The 18557-nt window shown below is 48.2% G+C and overlaps 8 non-coding genes and 1 pseudogene across 8 annotated transcripts; 2 read left to right on the plus strand and 7 right to left on the minus strand.

The window, feature by feature from the left end:
• Window positions 1-209: 209 nt before the first annotated feature.
• On the minus strand, window positions 210-409 carry LOC138035760 (U2 spliceosomal RNA). The gene has a single exon (XR_011129740.1). It is a non-coding gene; the product is annotated as a U2 spliceosomal RNA (small nuclear RNA).
• Window positions 410-1225: 816 nt separating this feature from the next.
• On the minus strand, window positions 1226-1389 carry LOC138035797 (U1 spliceosomal RNA). The gene has a single exon (XR_011129775.1). It is a non-coding gene; the product is annotated as a U1 spliceosomal RNA (small nuclear RNA).
• Window positions 1390-1573: 184 nt separating this feature from the next.
• On the minus strand, window positions 1574-1764 carry LOC138035728 (U2 spliceosomal RNA). Its single transcript, XR_011129722.1, has one exon. It is a non-coding gene; the product is annotated as a U2 spliceosomal RNA (small nuclear RNA).
• A 302-nt stretch (window positions 1765-2066) lies between these two features.
• Window positions 2067-2185, plus strand: LOC138035771 (5S ribosomal RNA). The gene has a single exon (XR_011129750.1). It is a non-coding gene; the product is annotated as a 5S ribosomal RNA (ribosomal RNA).
• A 1040-nt stretch (window positions 2186-3225) lies between these two features.
• LOC138035713 (U1 spliceosomal RNA) lies at window positions 3226-3389 on the minus strand. The gene has a single exon (XR_011129708.1). It is a non-coding gene; the product is annotated as a U1 spliceosomal RNA (small nuclear RNA).
• Window positions 3390-4605: 1216 nt separating this feature from the next.
• On the minus strand, window positions 4606-4809 carry LOC138035758 (U2 spliceosomal RNA; annotated as a pseudogene).
• A 5647-nt stretch (window positions 4810-10456) lies between these two features.
• Window positions 10457-10575, plus strand: LOC138035773 (5S ribosomal RNA). The gene has a single exon (XR_011129752.1). It is a non-coding gene; the product is annotated as a 5S ribosomal RNA (ribosomal RNA).
• Window positions 10576-11615: 1040 nt separating this feature from the next.
• On the minus strand, window positions 11616-11779 carry LOC138035714 (U1 spliceosomal RNA). The gene has a single exon (XR_011129709.1). It is a non-coding gene; the product is annotated as a U1 spliceosomal RNA (small nuclear RNA).
• A 6343-nt stretch (window positions 11780-18122) lies between these two features.
• On the minus strand, window positions 18123-18305 carry LOC138035742 (U2 spliceosomal RNA). The gene has a single exon (XR_011129735.1). It is a non-coding gene; the product is annotated as a U2 spliceosomal RNA (small nuclear RNA).
• Between the last annotated feature and the right edge of the window lie 252 nt (window positions 18306-18557).

Consider the following 18557-nt stretch of genomic DNA (forward strand, 5'->3'; position numbering starts at 1 on the left):
GACAATAAATTTCTAGAACTTTCTAAATTAGTAATGAATCTAATTATAGAAAGATTACAAAACACACCGATTTAGAAACGCTTACGTACAAACCTAAATATAAACAAACTACGAACTCTCGCGAAGCTTCGAGACAGTAACGCTTGTCACGCAATGCTATTTTTCGTAACACTCTTGTTTTACTTTCAATTGTTTATTTCTTCCCCGGAGGGAAGTGGGCCACACTCGGAGGTAGTGCTATACCGAGGCAACCCGTGGCCGGGACGAGGCAAGCCTCTTTTCCACGGCCCAGTTCCAAAAATCAGTTTAATATATGAGCTGCTCGATGAGCAGCAAGGCGAACTTATATTCCCGAGGGAGCGCGTGCGCGCGAGATCTTATCAAACAAGGTTTATGACATCAAAGCTATCTTTTTGTCTGAGCAAAGAACAGGACACGGCAAGTGTGAAATTGACGCACTGTTATGCATTGGATGAAAAGACAAACTAGTTAGTGGGGAACATGTGCATACAACGACGGCTAGAAAATTATAAAATTGATCTAGCGAAAACGTGACTTGGTGGAGTTGACATCTTCACTGTTCTCTGCTCAACACGGACAGTATTCACGCCCCATTTGTTCAAAGGGTGAACAACATTATTCAGAAAATAAGTCACTATCCTTCCTGAGTATAATACATTACTTTCGCGATAACAATTCAATTAATTCATAACACAGAGAAACGACAACGTGCGTGTTGGCCACAGAAATGTAACGCCAACTGCCCTGGCCACTTCTCATGTTACTCAATGCACGCCGGATCGCCAGAAGGCAACAATAGTACAAGGGAGGCATAAGAAATCTATCACGCTTACAGATAGGCGATCGAACATTGCAAACATACATCTACTTACGTTTTGCAAACGATGCAAGAGGATAAGTGCTCCATCTGCCCTTCGGTACTTTCTTGTTTCACTCGTCGATCGATCTATCCTCGATGATTTCTCTGCAGCAACGAAGAATGCAAGAAATGAAGTGAGGTTCCGCTCCGCACTGCACCCACCAAATAACTCAAACATTCAACGACATTTCAATTCACGGCAAAACTCACCTTGTCCTTGGTTACTCCGTTCCGTTCAGTCCCGTCCCGTCAGTAAACGACAGGGCATCTTCCATGCTTGCCTGACTGACTGAAATCACACCAACAAACCATCGCATTAGTGCCATTCCTTTCCCGAGGTGGGTGCGGGGACTAGCGCGAACGCAGGTCCCCACTACCAGAAATTATACGCTCGAGTTACCCACATTGGGGTAATCGCAAGGGTCAACCCCAATCGAAGTGCAATGAAAGAGCCTCACCTTGAGAGGACTGCCTCCCTGATCACAGTGCCTCCCGCGTCAGGTAAGTATGAACTTTTTCAGCCTTCCCATGGACCGCAAAACGCAACTGCTCTGCACATAGCTTGTGGTGGCTTCTTGTCGTCCCAGAACCGGTAAGGCAGGCCGGTGACTCCCTCCTTCCTAGGGAAGAGAAGAGAAGGTGGAAGCTGGTCAGTCAGTTGTTTTACTTTCAATTGTTTATTTCTTCCCCGGAGGGAAGTGGGCCACACTCGGAGGTAGTGCTATACCGAGGCAACCCGTGGCCGGGACGAGGCAAGCCTCTTTTCCACGGCCCAGTTCCAAAATCAGTTTAATATATGAGCTGCTCGATGAGCAGCGTATCAGATATTAAGCTGATAAGAACAGATACTACACTTGATCTTAGCCAAAAGGCCGAGAAGCCGATGCCATAACATGCTCGCAGCAGACGGAGTGCTGCTAGTCTCCTGGTCGCGAGATATGGTGGTCTGATTGTAATCCGTCCCAAGTAGGGAATCTACAAAGCCAACCTGAAAACGAGGCCGGCGCACACAACGATTGTCTACTTGTACAGTGGATGGACGGACGGACGGACGGCAGGCAGCCACAGCCACCAGGACTGCATGGCATTTGCGTTGACGGCAAGAGGACAAATCCACATGGTGTTTCCTCCGACCTCTTTTTCACTTTCCCCTTATAAAAGAGTAAATTTTCACGGCAAATTACTTGTCTACGACCATACCACAGGGAAAACACCGGTTCTCGTCCGATCACCGAAGTTAAGCCCTGTCGGGCGGGGTTAGTACTTGGATGGGAGACCGCCTGGGAATACCCCGTGTTGTAGGCTTCCCTTTTTCGTTCTATCCAGTTCATCATCTCAAAGAATCTCAGTTCCCCCACCAAAGAAAGTTCCAATACAGCTTTTTTTAAAACACAACATGTCAAGCAAATGTCAAAAATGAGAAATGCAACAAAAACAAAATAGTTCACACGGGAAAGGCGAACTTATATTCCCGAGGGAGCGCGTGCGCGCGAGATCTTATCAAACAAGGTTTATGACATCAAAGCTATCTTTTTGTCTGAGCAAAGAACAGGACACGGCAAGTGTGAAATTGACGCACTGTTATGCATTGGATGAAAAGACAAACTAGTTAGTGGGGAACATGTGCATACAACGACGGCTAGAAAATTATAAAATTGATCTAGCGAAAACGTGACTTGGTGGAGTTGACATCTTCACTGTTCTCTGCTCAACACGGACAGTATTCACGCCCCATTTGTTCAAAGGGTGAACAACATTATTCAGAAAATAAGTCACTATCCTTCCTGAGTATAATACATTTACTTTCGCGATAACAATTCAATTAATTCATAACACAGAGAAACGACAACGTGCGTGTTGGCCACAGAAATGTAACGCCAACTGCCCTGGCCACTTCTCATGTTACTCAATGCACGCCGGATCGCCAGAAGGCAACATAGTACAAGGGAGGCATAAGAAATCTATCACGCTTACAGATAGGCGATCGAACATTGCAAACATACATCTACTTACGTTTTGCAAACGATGCAAGAGGATAAGTGCTCCATCTGCCCTTCGGTACTTTCTTGTTTCACTCGTCGATCGATCTATCCTCGATGATTTCTCTGCAGCAACGAAGAATGCAAGAAATGAAGTGAGGTTCCGCTCCGCACTGCACCCACCAAATAACTCAAACATTCAACGACATTTCAATTCACGGCAAACTCACCTTGTCCTTGGTTACTCCGTTCCGTTCAGTCCCGTCCCGTCAGTAAACGACAGGGCATCTTTCCATGCTTGCCTGACTGACTGAAATCACACCAACAAACCATCGCATTAGTGCCATTCCTTTCCCGAGGTGGGTGCGGGGACTAGCGCGAACGCAGGTCCCCACTACCAGAAATTATACGCTCGAGTTACCCACATTTGGGGTAATCGCAAGGGTCAACCCAATCGAAGTGCAATGAAAGAGCCTCACCTTGAGAGGACTGCCTCCCTGATCACAGTGCCTCCCGCGTCAGGTAAGTTTTTTTTGTGTCTTGGCGGGCCTCGGACGGTAGTGCAATGCCCGAGGGCCATAACAGCACTAAGAACCAACAGACTACACAAACCACGGAATAAAAGCCAAGAAACAAACCGGAGGGACCCATCCGCTACCAAAAACAAGGGGAGTTGAACCCCAACCCCGGCAGAAAAACACATTAAAAACTACCAAGGGAAAAAACCGTACAAGGGAGGCAATTAAGGAAAAACTCACAAAAGCATGGGAAAACAACAAGGAAAAAAGCAGTAAAACCAACCAAAACAGGGCGAAAAACACAGAATAGGCAAAAAGCGCACAACCAACACAAGACGCAACACAGGGGCAGCACAAGGGCGAGCAAAACGAGAAGGCGACACCGGCAATGAAGACACAGCGGGCAGTGAACGACGAGTAGGGGGCGAAGCAAAAACACTGGGCACAACACGGGGAGACGACACAGGCGAAGCAACAGCAGCAGGCGACGACACAGGCGTAGACAACGGAGGCGAAACAGCAGCGGGTGAAGACACCGAACACAAACCACAGGTAGACTCAGCAACAGACTTTACAGGCAGAGCAGCAGCGGACGAGGGCAAAACAGACGAAGACACAGGCAAGGCAGGAGGGCGACAAGCACCAGACGAAGACGGTAAGCTCAAATATACAGCACGAGTAGACTCAGCGGCAGACTTTCCATAAACAGGCAAAGGAGGAACAGCGGGTGCGGACGACAAACGAACACGGGCAGGATCAGCGGCGGTTAACAGACAAGACAGATCATCAAGGCACACGTTTAAAGGCAAGGACTGATGCGACGACTTCATACTAGAACTGGATGACGAAAAACAGGATACAGAACACGGAACAGAAACAGCCGATGAAGATACCACAAGGGGGGAAATATCAGCTTCCATTCTCAAATTAAAGCCACGGACGGAAGAAAACTCCAGAAAAAAACTCCCGGCCTGGCACCGCGCTCACCCAGCAGGCTTCCGATAGGCACAAAGTCCTAGTGCGTAATAGCCCGCGTCAGGTAAGTATGCCTTTTCAGCCTCTCCGGGACCGCAAAACGCAACTTGTCTGCACATAGCTTGTGGTGGCTTCTTGTCGTCCCAGAACCGGTAAGGCAGGCCGGTGACTCCCTCCTTCCTAGGGAAGAGAAGAGAAGGTGGAAGCTGGTCAGTCAGTTGTTTTACTTTCAATTGTTTATTTCTTCCCCGGAGGGAAGTGGGCCACACTCGGAGGTAGTGCTATACCGAGGCAACCCGTGGCCGGGACGAGGCAAGCCTCTTTTCCACGGCCCAGTTCCAAAAATCAGTTTAATATATGAGCTGCTCGATGAGCAGCATCAGATATTAAGCTGATAAGAACAGATACTTTTTTTTTTTTTTTTTTTTTTTTTTTTTTTCGTTTTATTTACATATATACAGTGGGGCAGGCGGAGGAAGCTCCGCTCGAGCCCTTAATTGACACTAGTAATGTTTAAATGCGAAGTTGAAATGAAAACGAGGCTAAAGTACAATATAGTGTTGACGTACCTATGACTAAGAAAAAATTCTGGAGACACCTCGTTTGATTTACACTCCAGAATGCCAAAAATGCTGAGAAATATTATTGAAAGCGACTTCATAATCTACTAGATTACTAATTTTATTAAGCGGATGAGTGTAAAATTTTTTGATTGTGTTTATTTTTTTGGCAAGTCAGTTGAAAAGGCAAGCCAGGGATCGGGAGCGGCCGAGCGGCCGCGGGGGGGGCCTGGGAGCCCGCCCCTTGCAAGGCCCGGCCCCAAGGCTCGGCCACCACCCTCCGTGTCCCTGCCTAAATGATTAAGCGTAGCTTATCGTTGTCTACGCTACACAATATGCCATATGGGCCCAGATTTCAGGAATTCATTGAGGGGATAAATAGGAGTACGCCGCGGAGAGACGCGTGCGTACCCTTGTTTTATTTTATTGATTACAGCCTGGGCGGACGTACCCTTCTGTTCGAAAGTACGAAGGTTCCGCGCCGCCCAGATTTCATTAAGAGTAATATTAAACAAAAACCTAGAAATTAAGTTCGCTTTGGAGGACTGGTCCATCCTGAGGGAGGCCATGTCCGAAAAAAAACTAGAGCTGGACTTAGAGTAAAAGCTTTAGAATAAAAAGGATGTATGATTTGAAAAACCCACGCCCACACCTGGGGTGCATTATTGCATTCACAGAAGGCGTGAGAGAAAGATTCGGTAAGGCCACAGGTGGCACAACGCTCGCTAACTCGGAGCCGGCGCCACCGTTTTAGAAACGCCCGAGTTTTAATAACTCCATGGGCCAAGCGCCACGCGATATCAGCTTCCCAATTAGTACTCAGACCACCATATATACTGCTCGGCCAGATGTTGCGCCAAGGTAAAGTGATGGACAGTTTCCCCTCCCAAGGCGAATGTGCAAGGCAGTCGCCGGGTGAGGGGTTTCACGAGTTTTCTCGTAGAAGGTTTTAACGGTATAGTCTGGTAGCAGGGTTAGATCTAGATTAAGGCGGTCAACCGCTGTGAGGATGTGTTGATAATACAAAGGGGGATGACCCCCGATGTATTTCGGTACACAGAGTTTGACCTCAGGAAAGACCAGCTTTTAGTCGTACGACTCAAGGCTAAGCCAATCCAGAATCTAGCGAAGTAGACCCACTTTAGAGTCGCAAGTTTGGTCCCCTATACAGGGAACCCAACGCAATTTTAGGGCCCGGGCCTTCTCTTGCGGGTTGACAACTGCCAGGCCTCCTTGAGCTAAGGGGAGCTGACATGTCGACCTCGCCACCAGTTCTGTCTTGCTGTTCCACAAGAAGTCATAGATCGCTTTATTAACTCTTGTGTGAACCCATTCGGGCATCGGGTAAACTGAAGCTGTGTACCAGAGTCCCGAGGCGCCCAGAATGTTGGTAATTAGCGCTTTACCGCGTAGCGATAAAGTGCGTTGTTTCCAAAGGTTAAGGCGATTCACCAATTTAGATAAGCGATTATCCCAGTTAGCGTGATCCAGGTTTTCGTTACCAAAATACAACCCAAGGATTTTAAGCTTGTCTGTTACCATGTGTGATGTTTACAGGGCCGGTTGGCCGACCGGCTGATCTGCCAATCCACAAGCCCTCGGTTTTTGTGTTGCATTAAGGCGCGAACCAGATCCCCTTTTCGAAGATGTTGACAATGTGAAAACATTGTGTGATGGAATAATCGTTAGCTAAAATTAGCGTCGTGTCATCAGCGTACTGTGACACTTTACTTTGTTGTTGGTTTGAACCGGGGATTTGAATTCCCTCGATCGTTTCGTCCCGGCGAATCGCTTGACCTAAGGTTTCAACTACCAAGCAGTACAGTAGCGGTGATAGCGGGCAACCTTGCCGAACGCCTCGTTCGAGGCGAAAAGGCGAAAAGAAAGCCAGCCATTGTTAAATGACGTTAGAGGTGATGTCGTTATAAACAACATCAACCCAACGGCGGAAATGAGGCCGAAATTGAAACGAGTTAAACACGCGTTGTAGAAACCCGTGGTTAACTCGGTCAAAAGCCTTTTCCTGATCCAGACTAATAATAGCGGCCGATAGTTTCTTTGTGTTTTCACATAGTCAATAGTGTCCCCCGTGTAAAAAGAGATTCTCGTAGATACTACGATCCGGAATACCGCAAGTTTGATCTTTGTTTATGATCCGTGGGTAGAACATGACGTAATCTATTTGCTAACACTTTTGTACAGATCTTGTAGTCAGTGTTTAGTAAGGAAATAGGTCGCCAGTTCTTAAGCTCGAGTGGATCATCTTTCTTATATAAGAGACGAATGATCCCTCGGCGTTGGGTCTCAGACAAAGAGCCGTGTTGAAAGGAATAATTTAGTATTTCCACCAAATCAGGTCCTATCAAGCCCCAGAAACGGCGATAAAATTCAACCGGTAAGCCGTCGCTCCCCGGGGACTTGTTTGTTGACATTTGTGAAGCCGCTTCGAAACACTCAGCGAGTGTAAGTTCGCCTTCACAAAGTGCCTGATCGTCGCTAGTCAGAAACTGGTCTAATTGTTCTAATAGCCAGTCTTGGCTTTCCAGGTCGACCGGTTCGGCAGTGTAGAGATTTTTGGTAAAAATCTCTGCATTCCCGAAGAATGTTTTTTATCGGACGTGACTGAGGTGTTATTGACACGTAATTCAGAAATTGCATTCCGTGACTGACGCTTGTTTTCGAGTTGGAAGAAATACCTCGTCGGTTTTTCTCCCATCTCGATCCATTGCTCTTTGCTACGGATCATAGCCCCTTCTACGGCGCGATCATCGATTGTTTTGAGTAGATCTTTGATCTCTGCAAGGCGAACGTGATCGGCGGCGGTGTTTGAATTACCGCGAGCTGTTATAAGCCGGAACTCGTGTTCTAAATTGGATTTTTTCTCGCCTTCTCTCACGGCTTTGTTCAATGCTGTGGGAGATGGCGATTTCTTTTAGCTGTAATTTACCAGCGTCCCACCAGATCCGTGGATCGGTGAAAGCCGGTTTGTTGTCTTGCCAGGCCGGCCAGAAATTATTTACAGCTGAACAGAAAGATTCTGATTTTAACAGCTGAGTGTTAAAATTTCAGACGCCACGTCCTCTCGGGTTTGAATTTCCGAGCGTGACCTTTAGACTAATGATATGATGGTCTGAGTACCCAAAGGAGTTGCATTTAAAATTGGTGATGCGTGATCTCCAAGCCTGGGAGTATAGAAACCGATCCAGCCGGCAGCCCACACTGTGAGGGCCGTTAAACCATGTAAACAAACGCCCGGTAGGGAAATTAACACGATAATAGTCTTCTAAATTTAAAGAGTCAGTGAAAGCATGGAGTTGTGTGACAGCCCTGTCTCCAAAGCTGTCATCGCCGCCCCATTTGTCTAGCTGAATATCTGGAACACAATTAAAATCGCCGACCACAAAGGTGTCGAGATTCGGAAATGGGAAACGCCAGAGGTTGTCAAAAAAATAATTCACGTTCTGCGTGGAGGTTTGGCGCGTACACGTTGACAACTTGGAAAAAACATTTATCAAATTCGAGTTTAACAGTAATGACCCGGCCGGCCAAATCGGTGTGGAAATCGGCGATTTTCACTGAACTGTTCGGATGAACAAGCACAGCAACTCCCGCCGATCTATTTGAACCTGGAGACCACGCGCACTGGCCTCCCCAATCATTCTCCCAAGCCTTACCGGAAAGGGAGTCGGCAAGGTGTGTTTCTTGCAGAAAAAATAAATCAGAATTTAGGGATTTTAGGGATTCAAAAACTTTGACTCGTTTATGGCGTTCGGCGATGCCGTTAACATTAACAGAAACTATCGAGACAGCCATAGTGACGAGTACGAGGAAAAAAACTATGTTATGTCTTAACATTAACATAATGATAACAACAAAAGGGGAATAAACTGGTATCACTTAACGTTTAAAATAAGGTCGGTTGATCCCTACGTAAATCCTCACAGATAGTCATGAGACTAGCAAAGGCGTCCGCTTTGAGTGTTCCTCTCAAGGTCTGCCACTTTTCCTTTTCCTTGTCGTTTACATTGTTTCTGGACACCTTTCGAGGATCCGCGTCCGCGAAGTTGCCGAGTAGATGTTGGAGGTAAAAGGAACGGATGGAGTAAAAACGGTCGCCGTCCACATGATGCATGAGTTTGGTCCTAGCTGGACCGCGTTCCTTTAGTGCCTGAAGAAAGGCCTTTTCAAAAACAGCAATCTGCTCGCTAGCTATAGTCTTTTTTGCCGAGGGGTTGTCATCTTTGACTGGCGAGGAGGGTGGGCGTTTACGCGTGACTTCGGAAGAATCTTGAGATTCAGAAAATAAGACCTGCGTTACTGCGTTTCGCATAGCTTGTCGGCGTGGCGGTTTCTTCTGATTGCGATGGCGCAGTGTCCATAGTGTCCTCGGTTGGTGCCGGTGTTTGAGGCGTCTCAGAGTTGCTCGCGATATTATCCCCGGGGGGCGAAGGATTTCTTCGAGGCCTCGCTTTTTGCGGGCAGTGTTGGACCACATGCTCAGCCGAACCACAGCGATAACATGTAATGGGTTGCCCCGTATATTTGAAATGGATTTCGACGCCGTTGGTGACGATTTTCCGAGGGAGATCCTTGTCCAGAGAGATGAACTCGGCCACGCGAATTCCGCGCTCAATGTGCGAGAAGCCCTCCTCGTTGTAATAAAGACGCCTGAGAGCGTCGGTCTTCAACTTGCCGTAACCTTTAAGAAAAGACACGAGATCCAAGTCCGGGTATTCCACAGACACAAAAATTGACACATGAATTGAGCGAGCCCCGAGGAGTCGCAACGGTTTTTAACGGTTGTTTTCGTAGTCGAAGCCAGCCTGGGCCAGACGTGACGCATTTTCTGTAGTATCCAAAGTGATGTCGAAGCATTTGCCTCCGAACATGGGGACAACGCCAGTAATTGAAGGCTGGAAAGCCGGTAAGGATCGGACGAGCGTAAGAGCATCTAGCTCCATTCCATCTTCTACAATGAGGCGGACCGAACGCTTGTGAGCGAACGCATTGCGAGGTCTCGCGCGGCCATCTTCAATACGCCACTCCGAAAACGTCAGGAAATCCAAAAAAAAAAAAAACTTGTTACGGACTCCAAATACTCCAAAAGGCTGGGCAAAAACACACTAGAAACTTCCTCAGACGAAAAAAACCGGTGATCCGGGACGCGAAAAGACTAAAAAATTCTCAAAACTTTCGGAGCTAAGACCCACGCGTGATCTTAGCCAAAAGGCCGAGAAGCCGATGCCATAACATGCTCGCAGCAGACGGAGTGCTGCTAGTCTCCTGGTCGCGAGATATGGTGGTCTGATTGTAATCCGTCCCAAGTAGGGAATCTACAAAGCCAACCTGAAAACGAGGCCGGCGCACACAACGATTGTCTACTTGTACAGTGGATGGACGGACGGACGGACGGCAGGCAGCCACAGCCACCAGGACTGCATGGCATTTGCGTTGACGGCAAGAGGACAAATCCACATGGTGTTTCCTCCGACCTCTTTTTCACTTTCCCCTTATAAAAGAGTAAATTTTCACGGCAAATTACTTGTCTACGACCATACCACAGGGAAAACACCGGTTCTCGTCCGATCACCGAAGTTAAGCCCTGTCGGGCGGGGTTAGTACTTGGATGGGAGACCGCCTGGGAATACCCCGTGTTGTAGGCTTCCCTTTTTCGTTCTATCCAGTTCATCATCTCAAAGAATCTCAGTTGCCCCCACCAAAGAAAGTTCCAATACAGCTTTTTTTAAAACACAACATGGCAAGCAAATGTCAAAAATGAGAAATGCAACAAAAACAAAATAGTTCACACGGGAAAGGCGAACGTAGATTCCCGAGGGAGCGCGTGCGCTCGAGATCTTATCAAACAAGGTTTATGACATCAAAGCTATCTTTTTGTCTGAGCAAAGAACAGGACACGGCAAGTGTGAAATTGACGCACTGTTATGCATTGGATGAAAAGACAAACTAGTTAGTGGGGAACATGTGCATACAACGACGGCTAGAAAATTATAAAATTGATCTAGCGAAAACGTGACTTGGTGGAGTTGACATCTTCACTGTTCTCTGCTCAACACGGACAGTATTCACGCCCCATTTGTTCAAAGGGTGAACAACATATTCACAAAATAAGTCACTATCCTTCCTGAGTATAATACATTTACTTTCGCGATAACAATTCAATTAATTCATAACACAGAGAAACGACAACGTGCGTGTTGGCCACAGAAATGTAACGCCAACTGCCCTGGCCACTTCTCATGTTACTCAATGCACGCCGGATCGCCAGAAGGCAACATAGTACAAGGGAGGCATAAGAAATCTATCACGCTTACAGATAGGCGATCGAACATTGCAAACATACATCTACTTACGTTTTGCAAACGATGCAAGAGGATAAGTGCTCCATCTGCCCTTCGGTACTTTCTTGTTTCACTCGTCGATCGATCTATCCTCGATGATTTCTCTGCAGCAACGAAGAATGCAAGAAATGAAGTGAGGTTCCGCTCCGCACTGCACCCACCAAATAACTCAAACATTCAACGACATTTCAATTCACGGCAAACTCACCTTGTCCTTGGTTACTCCGTTCCGTTCAGTCCCGTCCCGTCAGTAAACGACAGGGCATCTTTCCATGCTTGCCTGACTGACTGAAATCACACCAACAAACCATCGCATTAGTGCCATTCCTTTCCCGAGGTGGGTGCGGGGACTAGCGCGAACGCAGGTCCCCACTACCAGAAATTATACGCTCGAGTTACCCACATTTGGGGTAATCGCAAGGGTCAACCCAATCGAAGTGCAATGAAAGAGCCTCACCTTGAGAGGACTGCCTCCCTGATCACAGTGCCTCCCGCGTCAGGTAAGTTTTTTGTAATTCGGCGGTCCAGGGACGTAGTGCAATGCCCAAGGGCCATACAGGGCGGAAGAAAACAAAAAACAATAATGGGAACCGCCGAAAGTGAGGGAGCACCCCCTAGACGGGGCCGGCCCACCAACTTCGCCGGGGAGTCGAACCCCGCCTCACCATAAAAAATAAAGAGGGATCACAACGAGAGACTATGAGAAAGAGAAACTAAAACTGGACGAAGAAACAACACCAATGACACCATTTGCACCCCACTGACAAGCAAAGAGGCGACGACGCCGAGCAGACGTGAAACGTTTAAAAAGCAAGGCAGATAAAAATGAATGCGACCTTTAATAAAAGCCAGAAGGCGGACAGCACTGGGCCGAATGTTACGGAAACGAAAATCATTGCGCTGAATCCAGACACCAAATTTACAAACATTTAAGAGGTAGCAGAAGACACGGGGAACTAACCGCAAATCATCCGAAGAAAAACCAAAAAGACAATGTTTTACAGAAATGGACGGAGCAAGAGAGGAAGCACGGGACAAAAGGCTTTGAATCCAGGCAAGGCCACTCTGGGCCAAAGGGCACGAGAAAAAGAGATGCTCAAGGGACTCGAGAGGAGCGCCACAAAAACACGATGTAGAAACGCCATATCCAAAACCAGATAAACGCTCAGCGGTGTAAAGAACGCCATGTGAAATCTGCCAGCAGACGTCGATGACCCGCTTATCCAGGGGCATGAAATATAGAGACCTCCAGGTGGAAGACCAGTCAATGGGCCCAAAAAGCGGGCCATACTTAGCTACACAATGAGGCTGAACCAAGTTCAGAGAGATGAGCAAGCGATAGCAAGACTTACAAGAGATGGTGGACACTCTGACAGGATCACAGCCAGAGCCCAATCCGACCAGGAGGCCAGAGGAGGATGAATGCCCCCCGAGAGCAATCCACGCACGAAATAAAGCAGTATAAAATGGGGGGAGACGATCAAGGGATACAACAGAAGGATCAGCGAAAGCATCATGAGGGGTGACCCCAAAGCGGTCCAAGAGCCAATATGTCAAAAGATAGACCCACCCATTATGGCACATTTCGAGGCGCCTGACCCACTGAGCCAGAAGAGAATAGACCTTAAAAGGAACAGAAACAACAGAAAAGCCCCCACACTCACGAGGGCAGTACAAAACCCTCCGGGCAACAAGATCCCGCTTGCCACCCCAAAAAAAGTCAAAAATCAGTCTAGTAAGTTCGGCTTCAACCCAAGGAGGCATAAACACAAGTGAAGCGACATACCAGACTCGAGACAATGCCAGAGCGTTAATGACAAGGGCTTTGCCCGAGAAAGAGAGGGAGCGTCCGCGCCAAGACAGAAGACACTTACGAACAGCTTCCAGACGGGGGACCAATTCTCCCGAGAAAGATCACCATGCCCAATAAAAACACCGAGGACCTTGATGGAAGCAGAGGACCACAGGATGGGGACCGGGGCATCCACCCGGTTACGCCAAGGGCCCAACCACAGGCCACGACATTTGCTCAAATTCAATTTGGCACCCGTTCCTATTTCGAAGCGATGATAAACTTGGAAAACGGCAGCAATAGCTTCATCGGACAAGGCAATTACTGAAGTATCATCAGCATATAATGAAAGTGCGGACAGCTCAGGGGCCACCCCAGGCAAACGCAAGCCACGAATAGCAGGGCTAGCACGGAGAGAGGCAGCCAAAACCTCAATTGAAATAACGTAAAGGAGAGGCGAGAGAGGGCATCCCTGCCTCACCCCACGACTAGGCAAGAAGGACTCTGAGGTGTAACCGTCAATGAGGATGGCGCTGCGAACATTGGTATACAAGAGACGGATCCATGAAACGAAGGAGGGGCCGAAGCCCATGTGAGTAAGAGTGCGGAGGAGAAAGGCCCAATCAACACGATCGAAGGCCTTCTCCTGATCCAATGACAAGACTGCTGCAGGGATCCCAGATTCAGAGGTGAAATCGACAACATCCCGCAGAAGAGCAACATTCTCACCTATAAAACGCCCGCGCACTCCGCAAGTCTGATCGGGATCAATAACATGATGCAAGACTTTGAGTAAGCGACCCGCTAGGGCCCTAGCACACACCTTATAATCGACATTGAGGAGACTAATAGGCCTCCAATTTTTATGATCCAAGCGATCACCCTTCTTAAAAATGAGAGTAATCAAAGCGCCTCTAAGCGAAGAGGGCAGAAGGCCAGCAACGAAAGAAGCATTAAGAGTCTCAACCAGATCGGCCCCGAGGACATCCCAGAATGCAACAAAGAACTCCATGGGGAGGCCATCAGAGCCTGGAGACTTACCAGTGGCCATACCAAGCAAAGCAGAATGCACTTCGGTGACAGTCAAAAGGCCCTCACAGAGATCACAGGTCCCCGCAGGGAGGCGAGCCTGAACATTAGATAACAAGTCATCCTGAACAGTAGAATCAACTGGCTCGGCAGAAAAAAGGGAGGAGTAGAACTCCACCCAAGAGGAACAGATGGAAGAAATGTCAGCGACAATGGAACCATCCGGACGCCTCATGGCCGAGATCCAACTTTCAGAAGCCCGCTTGCGCTCCTGACGAAGGAAGAAACGAGTGGAGGCCTCACCCTCCTCAGCCCATTTAACCCGGGAACGCACCCGAGCACCATCAGCAGCGGCCTTGTCCAAATCAGAAATTTTATTCAGAATACGCTCATATACGTCAAGAAGGCTAACAGAACCATTATCAATCTGTCTCTTAAGATGAGAAGCAAGGTCAGAGTATAAAGTCCTGGCCTGCACTTGAGTCAGCTTTCGACGGGAACAAAAAGCAATAGCAATTTCCCTAACCTTCTCCTTGCCCCGATCCCACCACACTAGAAGGGAGGGAAAGGAGGCTTTCCGCAGTTTCCAAGAGGACCAAAAGGAACGAATGGCCTCGGCAAAAGATGAGTCATGAAGCAGAGAGGAGTTAAAAACCCATCGCCCCGGGCCCCGAGGAAAGGGCTCGGGAAAAGATGTCTTCAGAAGGATCGCAGAATGGTCGGAATATGGGCAAGGCAAAATGTCACAAGATGGAGCCAGATGAACCCAAACAAGGGATAGCCACAAAGGTCAATACGTGAAGCAAAGGCACCATCCGACCTAGACCAAGTAAATGAGGTAACGCTCGGGTGAAGCCTTCTCCAGATGTCAATGACACATAGCTCCTGAAAGAGAGTACTCAAAAGTGCTGTACTTTCTCGACTGTCATCAGAGGTATCAGAACCACGACGATCCAAGAGGCGATTAAAAACAGTGTTGAAATCGCCCAACAAAACCGTTGGGAGAGCGGAGTCAAAATTATCAAGAACATAATCAAGGAAACGATCCCTGTCGGGGTTACGAGACGGGGCATATAAAGAGATGACACGAAAAACAACATCATGCCACTTAAACACGGCGGAAGAAAGGCGGCCAGCGACATCGCAAAAAGAACTGACAAGCTCAAATTTATTCCTGTACAGAAGGACAGTGCCACATGAGTGAGAGGAACCCGGTGAAGACACTGCCTGGAAGCCATAAGGGGCGAACCAGGCAGAACTCTCAGCACAGGAAGTAACATGACATTCCTGCAGGCAAACAAAATCAGCCGATAAATGAGACAACCACTGCAGAAAGGAGAGCCGTTTATTGGCATCCCTAATACCATTAACATTAACAGAGATAAAAGTGGCCATGATTAGTTAAGAGAAATCACCGCCACGGAGGCCGACTTCCAGAACCAGTACTAGCAAGCGATCTCCCAGAAGAAGGGGGAGGCTGACTTTGAGAAATAGCCGGGAGACCGGGGTGCCTCCCACCAGAGAGGGGGGAGCGCTCTCGGTATCTCTTAGAAGTAAGGTCCGACATGGTCCGATCGAGGTGAACAGTAACCTCATCAGGCTCCTGATCAGACAGGATATGCCTACGCTTAACCCGGCGCCTCTGAGGGAGAGGCTCACAATCAGAAGGCTGTTGCGCATCCAGAGATAAGGAGGAAGAGAAATCCTCAACAGAAGAGGAGCACCGCGAAAGGGTGCCCTCGGCAATCACAGACTCAGACCCCTCGGTGAAAGAGTCTATCAAAACAGAGGAAGAACCTAAGGAGAAATCGCTGATGCCATCAGGCAAAAAACCTCGCCCTACCTCACAGACTTCAATGGAAACATTGTCAACAGCAGAGAGATCCACAGAGGCTGGGACCTCGTTATCATCACCGGCCACAACAGAAGTGCCATCAAGGATCAAGGGGGCCACCGGGTCAGAGGCCGGGGGTCCTCAACAATAGTACCGTCCGAAACAAGAGAAGGCCTAACAGGCCCATCAGGCATAACAAGATTAGAGGGCACATTCTCAACAGTAGAAAAAGTGGCCTCAAAACCAACTAAGATTGATTGACTAGTTTGTTCGGGAGACTCACCCCCACCAACGGGTGGAGAGTCGGAAGTAGCCACAACCGGATCAGAAGCTTCATCAATGGAAGATACATGGGCAGAAGGGGGCACAGAGACCCTATCACTCTCACCAGCTGAGGACAAGTCCATAGGAAGAGGGACAGGATCACCTGAGCCACCCTCCACGGTCAGAAACACAGACTCAGCCGAAGCAGTGGCGTCAGCAACAGAAGGGTCAGGTACAGCCTCCACACGAGGCTCCTGCTGACCAACAGCGTTAGCATAGGCACGAGTTGGACATTCCCGTGCAATATGCCCCATCTCAGAACAGAGACGACACCTGTCCCTATCAGGGCAGTCGACCGCCTTATGTCCCTCAGTCTGACAGATGTTACAGATCAGGGGTTGACCCTTGAACCATACCCGACAGGTAAAGCCATCCACAATTACAAAACGAGGTGGAGGACGCGACATGACCAGATCAATCAGTCTGGTGCCAGTGAAAATTTCGGAACCCAAGTATCTCTGCCCACGAACCTTCCTAACCAAACCATAGGAGGAAAAGGTGTCCTTAACATGGTCATCAGAAGCCTCAAAGGGATAATCAAAAAGATGAACGATCGAAGAAGGAGGACCGCCATCAACTTTGCACCAGAGGCCAAAAAGACGGATGCCACCAAGAGAAACAACATCACGGGCATCGTCAACGGTTTTGAAAGTAACCCGAATAACATCTAAGCTCTGCTGAATAGCTACAGCAGCGGGAAACTTTGAGGAGATAGCCCTCATAATCTCATCGCGAGACTTACCGGCCAGCTTACGGCCTACATAAATGTTAACAGTGCGGTTAAACCGCATGCTTACATTAATTGATATTCAAATCGATTCAAAAAGGTAAAAAAGAAGAGCGTCGGGAACCCACCTACACTCTGTGGGACTTGCCGGCTTACGAAAATGCAAAAAAGGAAAAAAGAGTGCCGGGGACCCACCTACACTTTGTGGGCTTGCCGGCCTACGAAAATGCAAAAAATGGAAAAAAGAGTGCCGGGGACCCACCTACACTTTGTGGGGCTTGCCGGCCTACGAAAATGCAAAAAAGGAAAAAAGAGAGTGCCGGGGACCCACCTACACTTTGTGGGGCTTGCCGGTCTACGAAAATGCAAAAAAGAAAAGAGTGCCGGGGACCCACCTACACTTTGTGGGGCTTGCCGGCCTAAGAAAGTGCAATAAAGGGAAAAAGAGTGCCGGGGACCCACCTACACTTTGTGGGGCTTGCCGGCCTACGAAAATGCAAAAAAAGAAAAAAAAGAGTGCCGGGGACCCACCTACACTTTGTGGGGCTTGCCGGCCTACGAAAATGCAAAAAAGGAAAAAAGAGTGCCGGGGACCCACCTACACTTTGTGGGGCTTGCCGGCCTACGAAAATGCAAAAAAGAAAAAGAGTGCCGGGGACGCACCGACACTTTGTGGGGCTTGCCGGGTACAATAAGGCAAAAAGATGGGCGTACCCGGAGTTAGGGCAGAACGCCCATCATAAGTCCCCGGGAGGGTCACCCAGTTAAACTATATACAAATACAAGGAAAGCAGCTAAACGTATAATAAAAGCAAAAAGACAAGGATAATTATATATGTATAAACTTACGCTCCCACAAGTGAAAACGGGGGGAAAAAATATAAGGACGCAGCAAACCACAAGTCAGCACAGACCACACACAGGTACTAACCAAGGGCTAAACCAGCGTTCAGGTAAGTATGAACTTTTTCAGCCTTCCCATGGACCGCAAAACGCAACTGCTCTGCACATAGCTTGTGGTGGCTTCTTGTCGTCCCAGAACCGGTAAGGCAGGCCGGTGACTCCCTCCTTCCTAGGGAAGAGAAGAGAAGGTGGAAGCTGGTCAGTCAGTTGTTTTACTTTCAATTGTTTATTTCTTCCCCGGAGGGAAGTGGGCCACACTCGGAGGTAGTGCTATACCGAGGCAACCCGTGGCCGGGACGAGGCAAGCCTCTTTTCCACGGCCCAGTTCCAAAAATCAGTTTAATATATGAGCTGCTCGATGAGCAGCGTATCAGATATTAAGCTGATAAGAACAGATTTTTTTTTTTTTTTTTCAAAAGAGCGTTTATTCACAAATAAAAATGGAGCAATTACATATTCAGGAATACAAAAAAGTCTACAGAGTTACAAAGCCGGAGTAAGCAGCTAGCCGTAAGGGCCAGGGGCCCTAACGATAAAGTCCATGAACTGCGCAAGTTCCTTAAAGAGAGCCCCGGATTACAGGCACCGCAAACAGCGCGCGGACAAAGCAAAACGAGAATTAAATGTACGCCTAAATAGTAACGCTAGGAAGACCGTTCTCTACGGTGCAAAAGCCT

The sequence above is a fragment of the Montipora capricornis genome, unplaced genomic scaffold (assembly GCF_036669925.1).
Source record: "Montipora capricornis isolate CH-2021 unplaced genomic scaffold, ASM3666992v2 scaffold_431, whole genome shotgun sequence".
Taxonomy (NCBI): domain Eukaryota; kingdom Metazoa; phylum Cnidaria; class Anthozoa; order Scleractinia; family Acroporidae; genus Montipora; species Montipora capricornis.